General features: G+C 37.7%; 2 pseudogenes; one reads left to right on the top strand and one right to left on the bottom strand.

The window, feature by feature from the left end:
- Positions 1-8959: 8959 nt before the first annotated feature.
- On the top strand, positions 8960-11389 carry LOC113284510 (annotated as a pseudogene).
- Positions 9761-12945, bottom strand: LOC113284511 (annotated as a pseudogene).
- Positions 12946-14170: the final 1225 nt, after the last annotated feature.

Here is a 14170-nt window from a genome sequence, read left to right as displayed (position 1 = left end):
TGATGATAATTGATATTGATCAATGTTGCTACTGTAGTACTCCCTCCGTTCTTTTTTAATAGGCCGGTTTCTATAAATAAAAGTTTCAAAAAAATAGGCCAGTTTCCTAATTGGGAAAGTCAAATGTTATTTTAATTTTTTGGGACCACTTTTCTCTTAACTTCTTTTGATGACAAGTGTCATGTGGACCACTTTACTTCTTTTGCTAACAAGTGTCATGGAGACCATTTCACTTCACTTCTTTTATTGACAAATGTCATGAGGACCACTTTCAATGATTAGTTCTCTTAATTTCCTTAAATTTCGCTAAAAACAAAACTGGCCTATTAAAAAAGAACGGAGGGAGTAGATATTATATATGTTTAGCTTGATTTAGATAAAATTCATCTTACTTAAATGAGTTTATATGGAAACCCAAGTATTAAATGAAATGAATTGACGAATCAATGCGATCGAGCTGTATTATTTATTTTGATTGGGGAGAATCAGAGATGAAGGAAGGAGATGTAGAGACAAGAAAGAGAACCATCATATTAGAGAGATTCGTTGTAATACATAGCTAGGTTACATGACATACACATAAAGGGGAAACTAGATGGACCGCACATCTATGGGTCGTAGGCCCTGTAACACTCCCCCTTGTGTGGTTCAATAACAAAACTTTATACATAGTGCTTCACATATAGTGCTTTGAATGTAGTTCTTCAAATGTCGTCCTCTCCTTGATGACTTGTGCCGAAACAATCGCCTTATAAAACTTTGACAAGCAAAAACCCAGTGGGATAAAACATTGGTACAACTCTTCACATATAGTATTTCACATGTTATCTCGTACTTTACATGTAGTTCATCACATGCAATACGATCTTCAAGGACCGACTAGTCTAAGTTAATTGCCTCGGTAAAACTTCGTCAGGCAAAAAACCCAGAGGGACAAAACCTGAACTAAAGAAAAAGAGTACAATATTAAGAAAACTTATAACATAGCTGGACTTGAATATGATGCCTCATTAAAACCTTGACAAGGAAAACCCATTGGGGAAAAACGTTTACGAAGGGAAAAGAGTACAACGTGACAAATGCAAGTAAAGGTGATCCGTTACAGATGATCACTTTGCTCCGTTGAAGTTCATTAGTTTCTTCACAACTTCTAAGGAAGAAACTCCTAATGGGAAACACAATATCCTAAGTTGGGAAATTACTTCCCGGTGTTTGTTGTTGTATCATTAAAAACCTTGCCGAGTAACAAAACCCTGTGGCAAAAAGCAACCTCGGTGAAAGAAAATAGTTCAACACACCATTAGATGCTCCCCCTGATGTCAGACAATTTCCATTAGTCTAATACAGTCAAAAGGAGTTTATCATACTTTACTTTGGTGACTTGAATGTTTATAAGAACCCGTTGTTGATTCTGGAAGTTACGTTGCTTAACAGACTATCGTGTTTCATTTCTTTGATTCAGATATTTTCAATAATATCAACGTGATATTTATGTCTTCAACATTCAACATACTTGATGTTTTCAGTGTTATCTCATTAAAAACCTTGTCGAGTGAAAAAACCCTTTGGGAAAAACTATTCTCGATCGAAGGGAAAAAGAGTACAACACAACTTCAATTTCGAAATAAATTATGTCGACATAATATCCTTGGATCCTCCCCCTGATGTCGGCATCTCTCCATGATTACTTTCGTCGGAGAAGAAATTATTGTTCCTTTATAATCAACAACCTTTGGGTTGCACTTTCGTTAGCATTGCTTTTTATGTCTTTGCATGGATAAAACAAATTTATGTCAATGGTTACTTTTAATCACATGATTGCATTCACTATGTCATTCCAATGACGTTGCGTTGGCGCTGAGCTATATCTAGCTAACAAGTTCATTGAGGATGTAACATTTGGTAGAGCACATTATGTTAAGTACAATAATGCATCTATTATACTTAGATAAGGAAAGTTCATCTCCCGACCCAACTTCGTCATCTTTCTTTAGACGAATTGGTCATTTATGTACATTTGAAACTCGACTAATCATGGGAGTGCTAGAAGCATGCACGTCCTTGTTAAATTGCCTGACAATGGACATATGAAAACTGGTGGAATAATATACCACAAGCTCGGTCTTCTAGTTTAGAACATAGATAAGATCGAGATTTCCCAGGATTTTCATCCCGAATTCAGACTTTAAATAGCTTGTAAGATCTCTTATTCCATTAAGGGTACTTATCATGTCCATATCGTCGACATAGATAGCTATAATTCTGAATCAGGAAATTATTTAATACACATGGCACGAAACCTTACTTGTTTATCCCTTCCCAATCAAATAGTCACTTAGATGGGTATACCACATCCGTCTGATTGTTTAAATCAATAATTGACTGTTCCAGTATAACTGCAAACACACTCCGTGGTTTAGAGTCATTCGACTTGGGAAGCAAAAGGCCATCAAGCACTTTTGCAAATATCTTTGAGTCTAAATCTCCAGAGATATAACCACATCTACTATGTTTCAAGTTCTTTTGAAACTACCAAGCAAACTAATTAACTAAACATTATGATGTTCAAAAGAGTAAGTGATCGAGGGGTTTGTGAGAAACCTTGCGCCACAAGGTGATTCTTTATGCTTTAAAACCTCATTCTTCTTACCACACTTTATGACAAATAACCACATATGTCCCACAGGTTGTACACTAGGTTGGTTAGCACTACCACACCAAATACCCGTATATTTGTCAAAGAACTAAGTTCTGCCTGGATTGCGTAGGCCACATATGCTATTTATTTGAAATTAATCAAAATAAAGCATGGTTCGATCTCATTGTGCTCTACTTCTGGAGCAACTATTTATGGATTATATCATCATCGTGCACGCATGATCCTTCTATTGACTCATATGCATTCTCATAATCCGTCAGGATTTCATTGTTCTCTAGAATCATTTAAAACTTCGGAGCGTCCTCCAGTTTGATTCATGGACATATTCAGAGACAATCTTATGAGATGATTTCTGATGATATAAATAAGTTGTGCTTTACCCACCTACTTCCTTTATAGGTGAGGATTGATCGAACCAAGTGGTATCTCCAACTTCCTTTATGGAGCCACGACCTCAACCACACTTCCACTGAGTGTAGTTGTAACACCTTAGTCTATGGTGTATATCCTGTATTGAGGATTTGTAACTTTGAAGGTAGGTTTGCAGATGGTATGTGTGATCTCATCACTTTAGCAACATCAGTGTACATTCTGAAAATCGAATATTCTTTATCACTTCACATTTACATTTGTGGAGTACAAGAATCAATATGAGACATAATGGGAATACACCACGACAATTCTTGTCGTTCCCTTAGAAAATTCTTTTTCTTATCTCCCCCTAACGACGGGAAGAGTGTCTCATTAAAGTGGTAACCCGCAAATATAGCGGTAAGAGATCTCCTGCCAAATTAAAATGCAGATAATTGTTGGGAACTCATTTCCAACATAACTACTTAACAATTTTGAAGACCCATCATAGTACGATGTGGAGTCGTGATGGCACATATATAATGCAACCAAAAATGTGTAAGCACACGAATGTCCGTCTTAAATCCAGTTACCAACTAGTACGCAGAAAAGGTTGACTAATATTGGGTTCTAAAAACGAATTAAGTAAGATGCGTATAATATTGCATCTCCCCAAAAGCAATAAAAGATAGGTTGGTACACATAACCTATTCCTTAGGCACCATCTGTAACCTTTGATGGTAGCCTCTACGAGACCATTGGGTATAAGATGCTTTATATTGATCCTATTAAACATACAATATTCATCAAGTCCTTTTGATGTAAATTCTCTAGCATTAATAAGGGTGGTGACCCTTTGCACTTTGTATTGTGTAATATGTGCTAGAAGTTTTTAACCGCAAATTTCTTCGGAACTATAACTAGTCCAAAATGTCAAAACATTCACCAGAGCCATAAGTCACTTTAATGATCCGCATTCTGCATGAATATTTTTCTAAATTTCACCTTGTTATCTTTGTAATATGGATTTTTACTATTAGCATCTTAGGATGGTCTCAATCTTATTTTACTGAAGACTTTGTGAAATGAGCAATATGCTTTCGTACTTAAAAGCATAATGGAAGGTGGGAGGTAGTTGTGTATCTAGTACTTTAGAAAACACTTATTGAGAGATACGTCGTTACTTCGCATTATGTCAATCTTTTTACCGTTGCCTCGTCCACTCAAACACAGCGATGTATGTATGATCCTTTCAAAACGAAACATCAAAGTGCCTTTATGGTTATGTCAAAGTTTGTATGAGTCAATTTACAACATTTCATCGTTGAAGTCAATATGAATTTAATAATCCAAATACTATAGTGATTTACATTTCACCAGATTGACTCATTAATTTCTCTAAAATATGTTTCCTTCCACATTCATAATAATAAAAAAATAAAATAAAATATGCAATCAATTAACAAGGTGTAATTAGCTCTTAGTAAATACAGAGCTTTTGTGACTTTTAATTTTTGTTACATCTCGAAAATGAAGGATGAGCAGTGCTTAGCTCAATGGCCCAATCATATAGTCACATTATAAATAATTAGTCCACAAACTATTGTATATTCCTTAAGTTAGTGGGAGGGGAACCACTATCTGTTAGACATTGAGTCTTGAGATATTTAATATGTGATGTTGCCTTATTACGTAACAAAAGTGAGATTCAAACTCAAATACTTTAGAGTTTATATTACGGATCAGTGGCGATGATATACTTTTCATCCTGATATATCTCAAATACTTTAAAGAATTTTATCTCGTGGAAATGATGTACTTTTCATTCCATATGTACGGACAATTGATAAATTACATTGCGCTTTAGAAAACTAAGTATGTTCTAAAAATAATAAATTACATATCCCAAACTCTGTACATGTGTAGAACTGGAACATCCTTGATCGTGTACCGTCCAAACCCAGATCGAAACAAATAGAGCATGACCCGGAACAGGCGGAAGACCTGGAATTCACTATCATCCCTCGTACTAAATAAGGCTGTTGACTGCTATCACACGGAATGAACATTAGCCAAAATAAGGTTGTGCACTGCTATCCCATGGAAAAAGGAACATTAGCCAATAAATGCCACAACAACATTATTCACTAACAGATACATCTATATCTCAAATAAATACTATAATTGCATAAAAATGAATAACAAGTCTGATTAGGAAAACTCAGTCTGTTTAATAGCAGTTCCCCTCTTTCACTTTCCCCAGCTTTCCTTTCACTTTTTCTCTGTATGCTCAATAAATGTTTTGAACTAATGCTCTTCGTCTGCCTTGCTGAAGGCAACAGTACTGCACATCATAGTTGCTAAAAAATATGTGTTAAGTTCTGCATCATTATGCTCACCATAGGTTTACACATTAAAATCAGGAATTACATCATATGAATCCAAACGAGCTCTATTTTTGATGCTAGAAGCTCAGTTCAAAAATAATGATCAAAAATAATGATTACAGATAAAAAGTAAGCTATGCTGTCATGTGTATTTACAGATAAACAAACTCTATTTTTTACGTGATTATCATGTAAAATGGTAAGTAAAGATAGTTGCACTTAGATTTATGTTCACCATTCTTAAATGACTTTGTAGCAAAATTAAGAACAAGAAGTCTTATCTGTTTGAAGGTGGATGTTTCCTCAACAGCTGCATATTGGCTGCCAGATCCCTTCTTTAGAACTTGTACTAGATTTAGATTTTAGCACTTATTTGTTTATGTTGCTCAATTGCATATCAATAAAGCTATCCATTCCTGTTGTGCTTTCAGATTCATAGCTAGAGGAGTAATAATTATAGAAAAGTTAAATGCTAAGAAAATAGACATATCATGCTCAATAAAATTATGCATTCTATCTTGCAATTGGTATTCAGGGATGATTATTGTGGATCATGCTTTGTATGAATCAGAAAAACTTAAAGAATAGTGAATACTTATCTTTCATTTGATTCAGTAGATGTGCAGATTGATGAGTTTTCATGTTATTCTTGAAAGAGTTCACCTCTTGTTGACATATTAGTATGTACCTGTTGATCAGGAAATGCATCGAATTTATTTTGATTCAAAGCTTTTAGATATTAATTTAAGTATTTAGATATTAAGCATTTAGCCACTAATCAAAAGACTGCACAACATAGCATGTCAAGTATAAATAAAATCAAGAGATAGGGAAGGAATGTTATCCGAGTTATGCTCGGAGATGAACTGATGAGTCCGAGTAGCAGTCCGAGCTCGGGTTGAAAATCATCGTGCTGGTTGGTAGATCCTAATCGTGGGGATTTGGCTCGGATGGCTGGTCCGATTGAATCGGTGATTCTACACGAATTGGTCTCCAGATGGTGGCGATGTTGATGATATCTCCTGTGAGTCAAGACAATAAGAATTGGTGACTGATTTCGCTACGACGCAGCTTTGAAGCTCTCTTCGTCGAGTGGTTGGAATCAATTTTGTCCCTTAATCACCGCTGCAACAAAATAATTGGTCCGGTGTATGGTTAGAGTATCTCTAAGCCAAATTTTATCGCATGCAATACGAAGAGTATCATCAATCAAATTTTCATTCAATTATATTCACAGGAGAAAACCTAAATCAGGCTAAAATCACTATTTTTCTGTTTTTCAGAGAAAATCCCTAAATGGGTCTGGAGAGAAAAGTTTACTGATTGTAGATTTGTAACCCAAAATCATCTTTAATCAAGATTTTGAAACAGATCGGACTTGTATTGAAGGACAAGCCCTTGTTTTTGAAATAGATTTTTCTGAAATTTTTGTTCTAAATCTTGGAGATCTGAAAATTAAGAACAAGATAAAGAGAAAGGGAGAAAAAAAAAATTATTCCCGGTTGATGGTTGATGATGAATCCCCTGTTTCAGTATTTGATAAAGCTTTTCTTCGTATTCTACGACGCAACACAGCTTCTGGTTTTCTCGCTTCTGTTTCTTTCGACTCTTAGACTACCCAGGCCACCAATCGGTATCATCTCATATACAGAACCCGTCGGAATTGAAAATAAAAACGAAACATAGAACCTGCTGAGATCTTTCAACGACTTGATGATCTAAAAACAAAGAAAAAAAAAAACAGTCGCAGCTCTAGGCTAAAAGCTCGTGCTTGATAACGTGATTGGGGAGAATCAGAGATGAAGGAAGTAGATGTAGAGACAAGAAAGAAAACCATCATATTAGACAGCTTAGTTGTAATGCATAGCCAGATTACATGATATACACATAAAAGGAAACTAGATAGACCGCACGTCCATGGACCGTAAATCGTGTAACATATTTTTATTTTTATTTACGTATGATTGAAACAGCTAGTGAATCACAAAAACGGTAGCTGGTGTCTCAATTTCTTGTAATAACGATCTCCCAAGAAATTTTCAATTCATTTCTTTTTCCCCGGACCCGTACCATAAATAAACTGACAGGTATTTTCTTAAGCGGGACTTGATCTTTTTTAGTTCATTAGCATGTGTTTCACATTCGGCTCATGGTGACCGTTCTGTCGGTTGTAACTACTTTCATAACAAAAATCTTTTAAAGGACCTTCATGCACCGTAGGTGTAGATAATCCACAGGGCTAGGTGGCAAGATCCTAAATTGTGATACACCAAAGAACAAAGAGCGGCGAAGCACAAGATAGAACCAGACGGCGCAAGGAGCGAGGTATCACGTGGGTCGGATGTGACGTGATCCTTATCCTCTGACAGGTCGGGCGAACAATCAGAAAGCACTCGGTCAGACGAATGGAGATGGTCAAAAAAGGGAACGAGAAGAAGGGAAGGGCGACATCGTGTTAGCCAGACGATTAAGACTCGGCATCGGGTGAAGAACCATCGGTCAAACCAGAAAGTCGGGCGAGCAGTGAAGGTCCGATAGGGAACAGCTAAATTGATGTAATGTGACCAACATTGTAATTATGTTGTATGTCGACCTTGGCCTATAAATATAAGGGCGGGTCGAGAGAGAGAGGCAGGTTGGAAGAGAGAAAAAAAACAAGACACTACATTAGAGAGTTTGAGAGTTACACCATTTGAGAAGGAGAGTTACACCATTTGAGAAGGAGAGAACATCTTGTAATCAAAGAAAAGAAATAATAACATTCATCCTTTCACCCCGTGGACGTAGGTAATCATACCGAACCACGTATATCTTTGTGCCTATGTTTGTTGTGTATCTTCACTTTGTGTTAAATCATCTTCTACTTCGTTGGATGTGGTGTGTGGTTTTATGCCACCACATTCTAGCGCCAACTAAGGGGACGTCTAAGTTCTCCGGATACCTTGACTGCATGTGTCGACAGAGACGATCCAAAAACTCCTAAAAACACTTTGTGTGTTAGTTGATGCTATGGGATGAACTCTGCTCGTTGAAAGTCTGTATATGATCGTTTGGTTTGAAGACTGTTGAGATAGTTAAGTTTTCGTTGTTAAGATCGAGTCGTTAGCAAACATTTTCAGTTAGGTCGATCCCGAACAGTCGACTAGTCTCGCTTGTAGGCGAGTCTGTTTCCGTGTCTTAATCTTCGTTTCCATAGTACTTTTCGCGCTTGTCTTCGTATTTTGATCTTAGTTTTTGTTCCGCAAGTTCAACAACGGAATACCCATAAACTCCCAAATAACATCTTCGATGTGTGGTTGAAGTTGTTTGAGGTTCCATGTTGGCTGGGGAAAATGCCAAAACAACAGCGCGGCGAGATTATTGGTCGAGGAATCCAAGGAATCAATGGAAGACATCCCTTTGTAGTTGCAAGGGAGTGCATAAGTCTTAGTCCAGTTTTTGTCGTGGCGTGCTGACCTCATAAAAGTACGAATTTGGACCTTTTACCCACAGAGAACTAGGTGTTAATGATTTGGAGTCTAGGGAATGTAGGACATATTGTAGTTAATACAGAGTCGTGGTACTGAAAGCGACGTCGTGCAACTTTGAAAGCGACATAGCATGATACCCGTCTAAAGGATACACTTAGAGTATGAACAGGGCAAATTGGCAAGGTCAGCATGGCAGAGCAGAGGGAATCGTATTTTTGAAACTCAGTCTTGGTGTCAGTCACCTTTTTCTTCTAAAAACCGTGCGTACTATAGAAACTTTTCAAAAACAGGTCAAAGTAAGGTGTTGTCTGTTTTCACTGACATAGGTAGGGACGACTCTCGGACTAACGGCACACTGTGTCTGATAGCTAGCACGTCAGGATGGGAAGAACTCTGAGGAACCGCACGATCTCCAGTAACAGCATGCAACGAGGAGTAACTGGGACGAGGCAAGGGAGTAACCGGCATCCACCACCAGAGGAATCAAGAGCTGTTGCAAGGGGTATGCCACGACGAGGAGATCGATCTGGGACGAGACGGTGACCCATCGCCTCTGGAGCAAATCGTCCCGAGGCCCAAGGCCCAAGCAATAGGATGCTTGATTTTGCTTACCCATGTTAAACATGAGGTCAACATGACACAGCATGACAACCACAGTTTGTCGCTTGGTTTCAAAGAAAAAAAAGAGTAAGCTGCTGGACCATACTTTTCTTGTCCTTTATCTCAATTGCATCTTCTTCTCCATCCAGAGGAGGAGATATGAAGAGGAAGGCAAGAGCAATTGTTGTTGGAGGAAGTATAGCAGGGATATGTTGTGCTCACTCACTCATAACAGCAGGATGGGATGTAGTGGTGATTGAGAAATCGGGTTCGCCCCAGACTGGTATTTCAACCGGCGCAGGTCTTGGACTCGACCAACAAGCTCGAAGTTTCATTGAACTCTGGTTGAACCAATCTGAGCTCCTCCACAACGCTACCTTGCCACTTACAATCGATCTGGTACATACTCCTCTGTCATATGCTTCGGTTATTCCTAGTGATTGCATAATTTTAACAGAGTGAAGGTTATAAATCTCATAATTTGAACAGAACCAAGCAACAGACAGTGAGAAGAAGATTTCTAAGGTATCGACAAGAGATGACAATTTCAATTTTAGGGCAGCTCATTGGGCTGACCTTCATGGCTTGCTATACAAAGCTTTACCGTCAGACGTTGTCCTCTGGGGCCACCACTTTCTCTCCTTCTGCATTTCAGATGACAAAGCTTCTGTAAGAGTTAAGGAAAAAGTATTACACACAGATGAGATAACAGAAATAGTAGGTGATTTGCTTGTCGCAGCAGATGGTTGCCTATCGACAATTCGTAAATATTTCCTCCCAGATTTTAAGTTAAGGTAGTTTCTTAATCAATCCATCAGTGACATTTGGGCTTTAAGAATAAATTAAAGTGGTAATTTTTGAACTTCATTCGCTTTCTGTTTGACGTGCTAGAGATAGCTGTAAACAGGTATTCAGGTTATTCTGCATGGAGAGGAGTGCTTGATTTTACGGGAAACAGAAATTCTGATACTATCACCAATCTCTGTAAGGCTTTCCCTGAGCTCGGGAAATGCTTGTATTTTGATATGGGTTGTAGAACACATTGTGTATTTACGAGCTTCAAAACAGGAGAATCAACTGGATATGGTATGTCAATCAACCAGAACCAGAATTGAAGGTAACTACTCTACTTTTTCTTTCTTCATACTGAATTTGACTTGATCAAATGTTGCTAAGCACGTACTGAAAATTTTAAACTTCTATTCAAGTTCTCCTAAGCTAATAGCAAAAAAATGGTTCAGGGAAATTCAATGACAATGAAAGTAAGTAACGAGATGACTGAACAGATGCATAAAGAGGCTGAATGTGTTTGGGTTCCAGAGTTGGCAAGGGTAATGAAAGAAACAAAAGAACCTTTCATCAATCTCATATATGATAGTGATCCTCTAAAAGAGATTCACTGGGATAATGTGGTGTTAATCGGAGATGCAGCTCATCCCACATCTCCACATGGTCTAAGAAGCACAAATATGTCAATTTTAGATGCTGCAGTTTTAGGCAAATGGCTTGAGAAGTGGGGATTAGAAAACTTGGGTGTGGCTCCGAATGAATTCCAGACTATCCGGCTCCCTGTTATCTCGAAGCAAGTTTTACACTCAAGAAGAATGGGACGGATTAAACAGGGATTAGATCTACCTGATCATGAAATTTTAGATCCCATGAAAGCCGTTTCAGAGGATTGTCAAGAACTACAACAGAGAAACATGCCATTCTTTGCTGATGCACCTATAGCAGTAAATATCACTTGATTGTTTCCATCCATCTTTAAAAACCAGACTAATTTTGATACGTTTCTTCAGACCATTGCTGCAAAAAATGCTTAACATTGTTAGCCATGATAGCACATATATCTAAAGCATAGTAATAACCGTTGGAGATATGGTTTGTTTCAAGTTATATATAATTGTGAAATATGTATGATTTACAATACATTAATAAGCATCGTACCATATTAAAGTACCTTATTGAATTAGCTGATAACGGATGGTAAGCTATATTAAGATTCATGCCCGTATGATGTATGGCTCCAAAAGTTAAGTACTCCTGTGGACATGTAATACCAAACACATCGATGGCCACCCAGTTGGCTGAACTGAAAGTATTGCGACGATCTCCATGTAAGTGACACACACTGTAATTTTAAATGCCATCCAAGATTTTTCAGATTCTGCTGCACTGACAAGATATAACTATTTCAGATCACTCAAAATCCTAGTTCTGAGAATTATTAGGTTTCCAACATTGCTCTTGCACCATGTGAACTGTCTAAAGTATAAACCCATGCTTGGGGCTTGGCCTTAATGAATAAAACAGTGTGAGAATCAGGTCTTGATGCTTCTCAAGTTTTCTTCTGAACTAAACATCACACGGCTCAAATCATTCAACAGGCTATAAATGTTGCTAATCTCTGGGTGGGAAGAGCCTCCTACAAGAAATTCATGTACAACGCCATTCAGCTCAATTGAACTGCATCCAGGCAGTTTCTGCACTCCTAAAGACTTCATCTTCCTCCTTACTCTGTTAACATCCTCCCATCTTTCAGCCGCTGCATAAATATTTGCTAGAAGTGTAAGAATACCAGACTTGTTGGATTCTTTTGCAGAAAGACGTTTCGCTGTACGTTCACTTGTCTCGACATTTCCATGGATTTTGCATGCCCCTAGTAAAGAACCCCATAATGGCAGCAAATCGTCGACATTATCAATATTTGGGATCTTTTCCACTATGTCTTCAGCTTCACTTATCTTCCCAGCACGTCCAAGTAGATCAACCAAACACCCGTAGTGTTCTAACTTAGGTTCGATCTGATAAATTGTCTTCATGGATTCAAAATAAGATCGGCCTTCGTCCACCATATGCGCATGATTACATGCACTTAAAACACCAATGAAAGTAATATCATCCGGTTTTACCCCAGCCAGTTTCATTTTTGAGAACAGCTCCAGAGCTTTATTTGTCTGCCCATTCAGAGCGAGCCCACAAATAATAGCAGTCCATATGGATCTATCCCTTTCACTACTTTCAAGAAAATCTCCATCGATTTCTCTATGAAGCCACATTTAGCATACATATCTATAAGCGCAGTACCAACTACAGCATCCATTCTAATATTGTGATCTTCGATGTATCCATGGATCCATCTCCCTTGTTCCAGGGCTCCCAATTGAGCACAACCTGTTAGCAGAGCAACAACAGTAAATCCATCCAGTTTTAATCCCCTAGTTTGCATCTCATTAAAAAGAGACAAAGCCTCGTCGATCTGATTAAACTGCACATATCCATTGATCATAGCTGTCCAAAGAACCACATCCCTTACTGGACTTCTTTTGAAAAGCTCTCTAGCTTCATCTATTTGACCAGAATTCACATATCCAGACACAATACTGGTCCAAGTAATCACATTTTTAACCGGCATCTCATCGAAAATTTGACGTGCCTGAACTAAACATCCACATTTCGAGTATATCTCTGTTTTGACTTAGACCTATTCTGAAGACCTGGGATTGGATTTGTCTTAGTTCTTTCATGGATTTGCAGTGTTGTAAGTGTATCAGACATTCTTGCTTAGTCTGCCGTCTGGTTTTGGGGGTAGATGATGAGAAGCACCGACTTGATTTTGCAAAGAAACGGAGGGAAACTAAACCAAGTACTGGAACCTTTAGCTGATAAGACATGGGAAAGTGGGAGGTCATGTGCATGCGTGTTGCATGTATTATTTGTGCTTGACACCTTGCCGGATGTTTATGCTGGTCCAGGTCCTTAAACTTTAAATTTGATTCCAGCACCTCCACTGTTTGTAGCCTTAGATGATGTACATGTCACTGAGAGGATCATATATATTGCACTATAAGCTGATGAGACAAAATAACGAATTCGTTTCTACTTGAACTACCATACATTCACAAATCACACTACTAAAATAGCAGGCTATTGTCTGTAAATTGATTTACTGAAGGACAAATTGATTTGGATAGTTTTTTTGTTTTCCACAACACTATGCATGTCAATTAAGTGAATCACTCTTAACAATTCCAAAAAGAGCTTCTTGATGCCAGGTTTGTTTCTTAATCTGTTCATTATATTAGATTTGAGTTAAGAATGATGTATCAGTATTCAGTAGTTTAAATCTCCTGCTTTGTTCAGGTAAAATTTCGAAAAAAAGAGGCTGTCAGTGAATAATGCAGTTGCAATTTAGACAATGTGAACAATTCGACATGAATAAAACAAGATATCATAAAAGAACATGAAGAGTTACTCATCGTTCCAGGATTTCAATACGTTCCTTAACTGTGTCTTGCTCCTACTTTAGGATTCCGACCCCCTCACCTTTCAGCTTTCTTTTTTGTTCAGCTGACACAAGTGAGAAAACAAAATATTTATATGTCTTCATCCATATACAACTTTCGCATCAAGCTAGTAAAAGGATCATAACCGAAGTGGCATACAAGTATATATGATTATTTCAAAGTGAAATCTCTGCACCAGAAGAAGAAGAAAATAACGGATTAAACTACAATGCTAACTTCCAACATTTTTTATCTTAAACAACTTGACCAATAAGGACTTAAGCTCATGCCCAAGCTTCAACTGGATGAATCTTTAGCGAAACTTAATCTAACCCTTCAGCCAATGAAATTAAAGGTGGGTAACTATAACTAGAAGTCTAGAAGTGATTCTCTTAGGCATTTCAACAAACAATTGAA

This window comes from Papaver somniferum, chromosome 5 (assembly GCF_003573695.1).
Source record: "Papaver somniferum cultivar HN1 chromosome 5, ASM357369v1, whole genome shotgun sequence".
Classification (NCBI taxonomy): Eukaryota; Viridiplantae; Streptophyta; class Magnoliopsida; order Ranunculales; family Papaveraceae; genus Papaver; species Papaver somniferum.
This window is presented reverse-complemented; position numbering and strand designations above follow the sequence as displayed.